This window comes from Poecilia reticulata, chromosome 4 (assembly GCF_904066995.2).
Source record: "Poecilia reticulata chromosome 4, P_reticulata-male-v2, whole genome shotgun sequence".
Classification (NCBI taxonomy): Eukaryota; Metazoa; Chordata; class Actinopteri; order Cyprinodontiformes; family Poeciliidae; genus Poecilia; species Poecilia reticulata.
This window is the reverse complement of record NC_088833.1, coordinates 20,367,746-20,378,185: the sequence shown is the minus strand read 5'-3', so window position 1 is coordinate 20,378,185 and position 10,440 is coordinate 20,367,746.

The window sequence follows — 10,440 nt, the reverse complement described above, 5'->3', positions numbered from 1 at the left end:
TCCTCCAATAAGAGTTAGAGGCTGGGGGTAGGAGCGGATAGATTGATTGTGTTGGCTGAGTGCCCATGCTCTGAGTCTATCTGTGCTGAAGGGGAGGAGACAGGGGGAATCTATCTGTTGTGCTCTCTGTGCTCATGATAAACTGACTCCCGTCAAGCTTCTTCCCGGTATTACAGATCGGCTGGCAGAAAAACACCCCAAACTCACACGGACTTCCAGCATGTTAAACAACCAGCAGGTGTGGGGAGGGTGATTTAAAGAGGGCAATAATCCACAAGGTTATGGTGCCCCCCCCCCAACCATACGCACACTCCCCCAACTCCCTCACCCCTCCCTGTTCAGACCAATTATTTTGGAACAAGTTAGAACAGCAAATCTTCCTGAATTCAAACAAAGGAACACAATGAACCCGGATTTCGCTTCATCACAAACAGGAGCGCTGTCAGCAGGAAACACAGTGTCCTTCTCCCTTATCCTCAAACTTTAATTCCCACCGAGCTCCACAGTTAGAAAGAAAATGAGTTTGAGGGATTGTCCCTGACATTAATCCTCCCATACACCACAAGCTCTAAGTCAGGATCCAATACAGACAGCCAAACACAAAAGCAAATCAACAATCTATTTACTAAAGGGAAAAACTGAATCAACAGTGTTTTTGGCTTCTGTCCGCTCTCATTTGACAAGGGCTTTCCAGCCTTTCCTCAGTTCTCTTTCTAGTGCTTTTATGGGACCCCCAATCCACTCCCACCCCCCACTCCCTATCATCTTGGATTCCCATAATTGTGTAGTTGTATGGACACCCCTGTTCTGCCACCCACGCTTCAGGTACGATGAACAGAACACCGGTTTCCTGTTTACAAAGCTGGAAAATGGAGGGAGTCAATGCTGAACAGTGTAGTAAAGAATGGAGGAGGCCGACGTTTTTAGGGTTGAGAAAAGGTGATTTAGAGGGAGCAGCAGGCAAAACTAAAACAAAATCTTAAAAATAAGACTTTAAATAAATAACGTTTCTCATGATACCCCTAAACTCTGGCGACAGTAAACGTCTGGATGACAACTCTCTTTGACACCGCAGGCTGTGAGATCCTAATCTACACTGAAGCAGTGAGTGTGTCACATAGCTCTTCTGTATATTTGAACCTACACTTTGAATAGTAATATTTATCTCAGTGTGAGGGATTTTGTATCCACCTCTGCTGAATTTCTATATTAGGGGTACCACAAGGCTGTAGTCTTGGTCGTCTTCTTTTTTATTTTTTCCAGCAACACAACATTTCCTTTTTTTTATTTTTACAGATGATATTTATAAACGTATTGTTTGTAAATGTAACATACTGCAGCTTTAATACAAAAAAACAACAACAAAAAAACGTATAGGTAATAGAAGGTAGAAAGGAAATTATTTTAATTATTTTCTGCTACATTGTGTTAGATTGTTGTTGGCCAAAAGAGCTGTATTTTGTATTTTCCAGGCACACAGGGCCATGTTTTAATACAATCTAGTAACTATGTTACTTTCAGTTTTTATAAAAATGCTGTATAAATCAAATATGATTTTAAAGAAATGTGGCATTGTAATTTGACACCCTGAAATTGGGCCTTTGTCTCTTTAGGAAGCTCCTGCCCTTTCCAACACTCCACCTTATGTAATCACAACATTGCTTCTCATACTATGGCGTCTGTAGAAGAGAGACTATGTATTTTCGCTGTAATCTGGGGGTTTGTGCAGGGGAGGCGGGGGGGAGGTCAAAGGTTGTGCTGGAGACTGAAGCTCCAAGGAGGAGCTTTGTAGAAATAGGCGGTACATTGTGACAGCAAGCGTTGGAGGCACACCCTGCGAGAGATTCAAGGATTTCTGAAACATGAATGAAAGAACCAAATACAATTATAACCTAATATAAAGCTCAATAAAGCCAATTTTATAATATTCTCCTTTAAAACAGTCATCTAGGCTACCATAAAGTCTAGCTTGGATTACTTAAGCATGCTTGTTCTTTTGAAAGTAGCATTTGTGCCATCCTTCACTAGCGCACAACTGGTACAAATGCTGCTGTTTGAATAATTTTCATCCATCCATCATCTCCTGTTTATCTGAGATGGGTGCAACAGGTCCATATGGGAGCCCAGACATCCCTCTTCTTATTCTGGGGGATCCCAAACCAATCCCAGGCCAGATGGAAAACACAGTTCCTGCATTGAGGTCCACATCGTTTCCCAGGGCCTTCTCCAAGTGAGCCCCCACCCTCCAAAAAAAAAAAAATATCCAAAAAGAGCCACCCATGGTGGCTTCCTGACGCTCAAACCACCTCAACTGGTTCCTTTCGATGCCAAGAAGTATCCCCGGACCCCACCACATTTCATTCCCTCTCATCCAGGATCTCATTTGTTCAGTCATGACCCGTGTTTCATCCCCACAGGTGAGGATCAGAGCGTAGATGGGCCAGAAAAATCGAAAAACCTCCAGTTCATTTAAGAATCATTTCTAGATTCTTTAAGCACTTCTTAAATCTCTTTACTCTAACTCAGAAGCGATGGAGCTGTAGTCGTTGAAGCCAAACTATGGAAAGGTTTACTTTAACACATCGAGCATTCAGTGTCAAAAACTGGTTTTAAATCTCCCTTGAAAACACTTTTTTTTTCTCCCCTCTCTGGCCTTTAGTGAGTTGTAAACCGGGACCTAATTCTATTTACTTTGCTGCATGCGTTTTATTACTTTTATCCCTCCATTTTTTATCAACTTTTTGGCCGCTGTGTATTTGTTTACCTTCCACAAAATTTGTCTCTTCTGTTTCATTTTATTGTGCGGCACTTCAGCCAGCCTGGCTCTGGTGTTGTTGGGTTTTTTTTTTTCTTTTTTAAAGTGCTTTATAAGAAAGCAGCGCGGCATTATGAAAGGTCTGAAAGCAATACAGTAGCCGCGCATTGAAAGGGAGGTGTGCGTAAAGTCACATGATAACAATCAGATCAGAAGCTGAATTGACTTTAAATCAATTCAAGTAGGCATGTCAGGGCTGCCCAGGACAGGAGGGAGAGGAGAGGGAGTGAACGGGAGATAGATGCTAGCCCGAGTGGGGGAGGGAAGAGGAGATTGTTGGTGTCGTGGGAGCACTGCAACAACAATAACAGCAGTGTGTGTGTGTGTTGTGTGCTGTTTGTGTATCTGCTAAAGTGTGTGTGTGAGTGTGTGTGTGCGAGAGAGAGAGAGGGTGAACGAGTTAGAGTGGAAGTGGGGATGTGTTATTGCTCACAAAAGTGATGAAATGACATCTCCTTTACTCCAGCTCGCAGCTGCCGTTGCAGCAAAGAACACACTGTTGGGTTATCTGACCTTGTGTTTTCTTTGATAGCCGCTGGTCAGAAGTGTCTGCCTGCCTGTCATGTTATCTCTAATTAGCCACATCCACACAGTCCCTTCACTTTCTCCACTGACGCCTGCATCTTCTGTGTAATCCGGTTTTCATGGATGTTTACTGAGAAAAAAAGAAAGAAAAAAAAAGAAAAGAAAAATCCCAAAGACATCCATCTCCAAACAGAACGCTTTGACTGTTGTTCATAATACATTTATGTTTCTCGAAATATTCATGAGTCATACACATATCTCTAAGTAGCTAGTTCTATTAACTAAGCAGCAATTTTTATTTGTATTTCTTTTTTTTTTTTTTTTTTAGATAAATCAGCAATAAACTTAACAGGAGAATTTACGATTGCGAAAAAAAAACTGTGTTTGAGCTCATCTTTTTAGTTGTTTTCTCTTTTTCTTTCATCTGTTTTTCTGCTCCCCTCCCCCCCTTTCTTTGCAGATTAGAATTCATTAGCAATCAAAGAGCCTCCAGAGAGCTCCAGCTCTTAATTACCTACTCATTTGCATTTTTGCATATTAATGACTGCAGGGTTTTGGTCGGGTTTTTGCCGCAGTGGTTTAAAGGCACCTCAGTCCTCTGTTCTCTGGGGAGGAGGAGAGACGGCCAGAGGCAAGGCTCCAAGCCTGTCCAACCCCCCCGATATTTCGGGGTGGGAGCTGGACAGAGTGTGAACGGGGTGTGTGTATGTAGTATGTGTATATGTGTGTGTGTTTGGTAGGGGTGGGGTGGGGGGAATCTAGTGTTAGTTGGGGGGGTGGGGGGGGGGCATATGGCTCGGATGGGGTGTGGTGGTGAAGGTGGCTACAGGGGTGCACAGCACAGGTTAAAGTTCAACACGCCTTATCAACATAAGAAAGAACACATGTCTTTCGCACTCGCTAATTATTGTCATATTGAGCAATTTAAGCACATGATCAGGACAAAATACACCCTGAGAGAAACTGGGAAGCTTGGGCTGCAGAGATTGCTCACGGCGACTGCTTTGGACCAAGCTCGTGTCCCACAGTGTGCAGACGGAGGGGGCATTTTATGTCCCAGAAGAAGTGGAGGAAAAACGAGGCTAAAGTAGAGGGAGTGTTGTTGTTGCTGTTGCTTTCTTCCACCTCCTTCCCAAGCACTCTCTTGCAGGGCAGCAAAAGTCTCGCTCCTCGGTACGTGAGTGCACCAGCGATCTGCACGCATGGGCACAGAGCAGGCGTCGTTACAAAACGACATCTTTTGCACACGGGCGGAGAGGCTTTGGACAGAAAGCGTTACAGAGCGTGGACACACACGTACGCGCTCCGTGCAAGTTTGCGTGCGCAGACCGAGGGAATAATATCACAAGAGACGCCAGACAACAGCTCGCAGGCATCTCCTGGCCCCTGAAGTGCTGCTGCTCCTCTTATCAAATATGTTTTGACTGGAACAATGGTGTCTTGAGCGCGGAAAATAACACCACTGCGCTTTTTTGGTTGCCTTGAAAACAAAACAATAAAATGACCTGAAACCCCGAGACATCTGGACGACAGGTTCAAGCATGGCTGCATAAAACATCCACCGACTTCCCATTCACAAGGGCTTACGTTACTCGAAGCAAGATATATTCTTCTCATGCTGCATTCCTGAAATAGAGTTGGCTTAAGTCGAGTTAACTGCTATTAGTGGAGCATTATAAAATGTGGTGTGTGTGTGTGTGTGTGTGTGTGTGTGTGTGTGTGTGTGTGTGTGTGTGTGTGTGTGTGTGTGTGTGTGTGCAGCAGGAGCCCGAGGACTGCAGCAATGTGTGGGCTGTTGGGGTGGGGTTAATGAGCTATTCCATGACCTCTGTCACCCCGTTGGACCGCCTCAGGGGAACACGCTGAGACAAACAGGAAGACAGGGTGACAACAAGACTGCAGTTGTAGTCTGCTGTTCTGGACTTTTTCCTAAAAAAAAAAAAAAACTTAAAAATGTAGATAGGTAGCCTCACGTCAAAACAAACATCTGCTGAAAGCAAAATAAGTTGAAACAAGTTGAGAATGCCGAAAGGCCAAAACATGATTTGTGTGTTCTTATTGACTTAAACTCAAATAATTTCCTTTTTTTTTTTTTTTGGTCTTTGAGAGACATAATTTAAATGTTTTTACTTGTGTGTATGCATTGTAGACTGTGTGGTTTGGCTAAGTGTTGATGTTAATGAATGAATGCAAGAGGATCATTGGAGCCACAAGTGTTAATATCAGGAGCTGCACTGCCACCTTCTGGTTGGTTCGGAGAGTTCTTTGTCAAAGGTTGACCACCAAAATCTCTGACATTGAATGTCACTTACTTAAACATTTCATTTAAGATGATTTCTTTCTTTTTCTTTTTTTAAAAAGTTGAACATAAAACGACTTCAGCAATTTATAATAATCTGAACTGGATTCACAAGTTTATATTTAAGTCGAAATCACACAAGCAACTCTAATAATATTTGGTGAAAGCTGAGGTATGTAACCATTTCAACATAAAAACAAACAAACATGTTTTTTTTTTTTTTACATATCTGTAAAAGCTGTCACTATATTCTGACTATATTCTATATGAGACAGATAATCTGTGAAAAGATTAAGTTGTACCTCCACGTGGTGGTACTAAAGCCATCTGAAGAAATGCATCACTCCTAATCAAAAACAACCTATGAAAACCAGGAGGAAGGTCATAGTGCGGTCAATCAACCTTGGTTTGAGCTGCTAAATGGCGGGAAAACAACTTACTCTTTCAAGAAAACTGTTCACCAGCCATCATCAGTGGCCTTGCTCACTAGCATTAGCATTCATGACAAGCTCTGCTGATGGGGGAAGTTGTGAACAGCGCTTACACAGCATGATTGACAGCACTAAGTCCTTCCTCCTGGCTCTGATTGGTTGTTTCTGACAGAGTTCTATATTTCCAGAGTTAGGACCAGGAGAAGGCAGTCTTTTTCTTCTTTTTTTTCAGATTATATGTATCATACTATAGTGTTTTGTTAAATATTACTATATTTTATACACAAGCTTTAAATGTCTCTGGCTGACCGTTTGGACACTCTTCTGATCCAAATAAGAAGATTTAATTTCAAATGGTTGATCACAAGAAACCTGGCTTTCAAGCACGATCCACAAATTTTAGGGGCCAATCCTTTGGAATAGCATGGTGTCCAAGCAGTTGGACACCATTTGGAGGATCAGTCCTCCATTTTCATCAAACGCCCAAGCTTGATAATATTTTCCTCCAAACTTTTTCTCCACAAGAAATTTTGTCAATTTAGTGGCACTTGAAGGCGTCAGGGTCGGGTTAGACGGTCGAAACTCGGACACAATTGTGCATTCCTGCTGCACGACGATCCCAACATAAAGCAATTTGTGAACTAAAAGGCAGATCTGTGCTAGAAAATAACTCAACCATTTATGAAGAATGTTTAAATATCAGAAATTTACTGAGGCCCACAGAATGTGTGATTTTTTCTATACCTAAAAAGCACCAAGCATCTTTTAAAGTAATATTAAAGGAAGTGTGTAGATCTTAGCCAGTGTGGATTAGACAAGATCTTAAATAAATTCAAACTTGCTCAGTCAAATCTATTTTTTAAACCGCTAAAGGAAACTAAAATACTACTAAGAGGCTTTAAATTAATACAACATTCATAGCTGTTGTGAATGGATGCAAACTTAAACCAGCATTGCGTATTTCAATTATATAGTCTGACGCTGTACATTAACAATAATTTTAAAAATGTTCCTAGCTGTGTACAATCTTAACCAGGTTTGGTTTTCAGGTTGAGTTGTGTGTGAGCGACCTGATTCACTTTAATCTAAAGTGTTTTGTTGTTTTATATGTTTACATTTCACACGCAGTATCCACACAAACATTTCAACCATTGTTTTTTTTTTAATAGAAAGATTTTATATTCTTTAAACCAGACAACCAGATGCCAGACATTTTTGGATATATTAAAAAAAAAAGAACAGAACAAAAAAAAGGACACAAATGGAATTATATGGTTAGACTGTGTGTGGATTTAGTGGTCTCATGTACAATACTCCTTTTCGTGCCAAAAAGTGCAAATTCTCCAAAAAACATAAATCACCAACAGCCCCCTCCCCATGTTCCTCCCCCGTCCCTTGTACTTTCCAGCAGATATGGACTAACAGAACAAACACAATGGACAAGAATTAAAACGTGAAAATAAAAGGATGGCTTAAAGAAATCCACACGAGTCCCATCAGATGGGAAGGTCTGCTGCCCCCTGTGGGTAGGAACATTCAGTGATCAGTGTGTTACATGTGGCTTGATCCATTCACTTCACTTGGCAGGTAGTCCGCCTTACGACACACTAGTGAAACACACAGTCGGGTGTGGTCAGTACACAATGTCCCTTCATGCGAACATGTTCTGCCATATGAGACTCAGTGTAGATTTAAATGTCCGGATATTTTCTGTCACTTTGAAATGCAAAAAAAAAAAAAAAAGAAAACAAACAGCAGAAAAAAACAAAAAAATCTCTTCAAAGATTGTTGATCACAGCAGCCTTTTCTTCTCTCCCGAGCTGAATGATTTTTTTCCGAGCGTCTGAATGCGTATTATGACATTGTACTTCCTTTTAGTGCAGTACCGTGATTTGTTTAAGGCCAAATACATTTCTGTGCTGATCTGCAAATGTAAGAAGACAAATTCTCAATAATTTAATCTTGTACGGATACCAGATCCAGTCTTTCCCAACGCAGACAGGCTATTAATGTAAAGTCGATTAATATGAGCCTTCTCAGAAAGCTTTTTACAAAGTGTTATACACATTTCTTGAAAAAAATTAAAAATAGAGATCTATTACCTTTTTTGCAACAAGATCTCGCAGAAGCAGGTGGGGAGAAGTCTCTTCTGTACCCCTCTTCACACCACAATGATTGAGATTATGCAATAAGCTGCATAATGGTGGTATTGACAGAGATGCATTAGCAAATCAATCTAGATACCAAATATTCAAGTCTTTTTCTTTTTATCCATTTCATATACATATATATTATATATAATATATATATTAATATATTATATATTTTATATATTTATATATATTTTTTTTTTTTTTGCATTTAAATAATCATCTGCATTAAGACAGAGACGGAAGAAAAAATTGTGATGACCGAAAAAACCCAAACAAACATAAAATTCAAGGTGAACTCTCGCAAAGTGCTTTTGTTACAATCGCAGAAGCTGAAAAAAGGCAGTCAGAAAGTTAGTGCTACACTGCAAGGGGAGTTGAGGGGAAAGTTTACACTAATGTCATCCCAGGACGGCGAGGCCAGACAAGAGCGTCAAATGTCAACATTTCCTCTTGTCGTCTCGGACTCGCTTGATTCTCACAGTATGAAATCATGGAATGCATCTGAATTTGGTCTGAGGAGACAAACGGGTCATGAATTGTCATAGCTCGCCTTTTACCCTCTGTGTGTGTGAGATCTCTGATCAGATGGGAGTGAATCCCTCCCTACCCACTGAAATAAAAATAAACAAATTTAGAGGTCTTAATGATGATTTTTGTTGTTAAAAAAAAAAAAAAAAACAGAAATTATTAGTAGGAGGGAACACGTTCACTCCAGTGAGGAAATCCTTTTTGGGGAAGCTGTGATGTAAAATTTTTGAAAGGAGTTCACAGGAAAAGTCTGGGAATGATCACATGAGAACCAGACACACCATAAACTGAGCAGATATGAACAATGCATAGCAGTGAATTTTCCACCTGAGTAGTACGTTACTAAAGACAAAAGAGATCAGCAACAGTCTCTTGGATGCGTTATCCAAATTACAACACAACTCCTCAGTATCGATGCGGCCGTGCAGTTGGCGATCCGACCTATGCTCATCACTCGGGCTTCCGAACTGAAATAAACACTCAGCCTTGCCCAACCGGCCATGTTTAATCCTCCCCGTGTGCTAACCTTTGTATCCCCAGAGACTGACAAAGACTCCAAGTGCAAACTGCGTCCGCTAGGCTGAGAGGCTGCCATCACACAGAACTGTGCCTCTGAAGGACCGAGGGCTGTCTGTGCGAGCGCCAGAGCGACGCTGAGCACGGAGCCGTACTGCATATGCTGCGCTCAGGCTTGCTGAGCACCACAGCCTGATGAAGAAAGAAAAAACAATAAAGTACAAAAAATAGGTGCAGCAAAATGACAAAAGCAAAGCTACCCTTTCCACAGTCATTACAGGCCATAATACAGTCAGCACGTCCTGCTTTGTTGGATATTACAGTTATTGTATCTCTTAGTCTTTGTTTAGTGGCCTTCTCGGATAGATTAGCAAGAATCTTTAATAATAACACGAGACAGATTACATGTCGAGGTCAAGTCTGAGGGAAAGAAAAAAGAAAAGAAAAAAAGAAAGAATGCATGGAAATTTGGAGGCTGGAGCCTGCATCGAAGTACCTTGTCTGGGACTGAGGCTGCGAGCTCATGATGGTGTGCAGGACACAGAAGCAACAACAAAAATTGACACACGTTTGCATAAAATTGCTCAAGTAAAGATTAAGTCAATTCTTACTGAAGAAGCCAATTTACCATGTAGTAAATATTTTTTAGTCAAATAATTGAACGTTTTTTTTTGTCAATCCTTAAGGACACTTTGGCCCGTGCTGACCCCACCCAGTGAGAGTCAGCCTCAGCCCACATACAATAGACTGAAACCAACAAAAGCTTGACGCTCCAGACAAGGCCACAGATCATTTACAGTCACTTAACCTTCTCAGATAACCACTGAAGTCACTCACTCAACAGGCCAAAAACAGTCTTTAAGGAAGGGAGTATTGGTAGGCATTAATTAATAATCAGCAAATAAACTAGAAATGTGCTGTCTGTGTCGCCTTAAACAGGTTTGGAACAAGTTAACATTTTAAGTTTTTTTTTGTTTTGTTTTGTTCTTCAAAAAAGCTTTACTGCTCTTCTTAAAGTTGTACTTTATGATTTGTAATCTTAAAAAAAAAATTCTGCTTCATCTGAGAACCTCTCATCAAAAGCCTTCAAATCAAGGAATAAAATCTAAATCGGTAGCTTAAAATGTCCAGTGACGAGAATGAAACCATTGTTTTGTTTTCTGCTTTGGTATG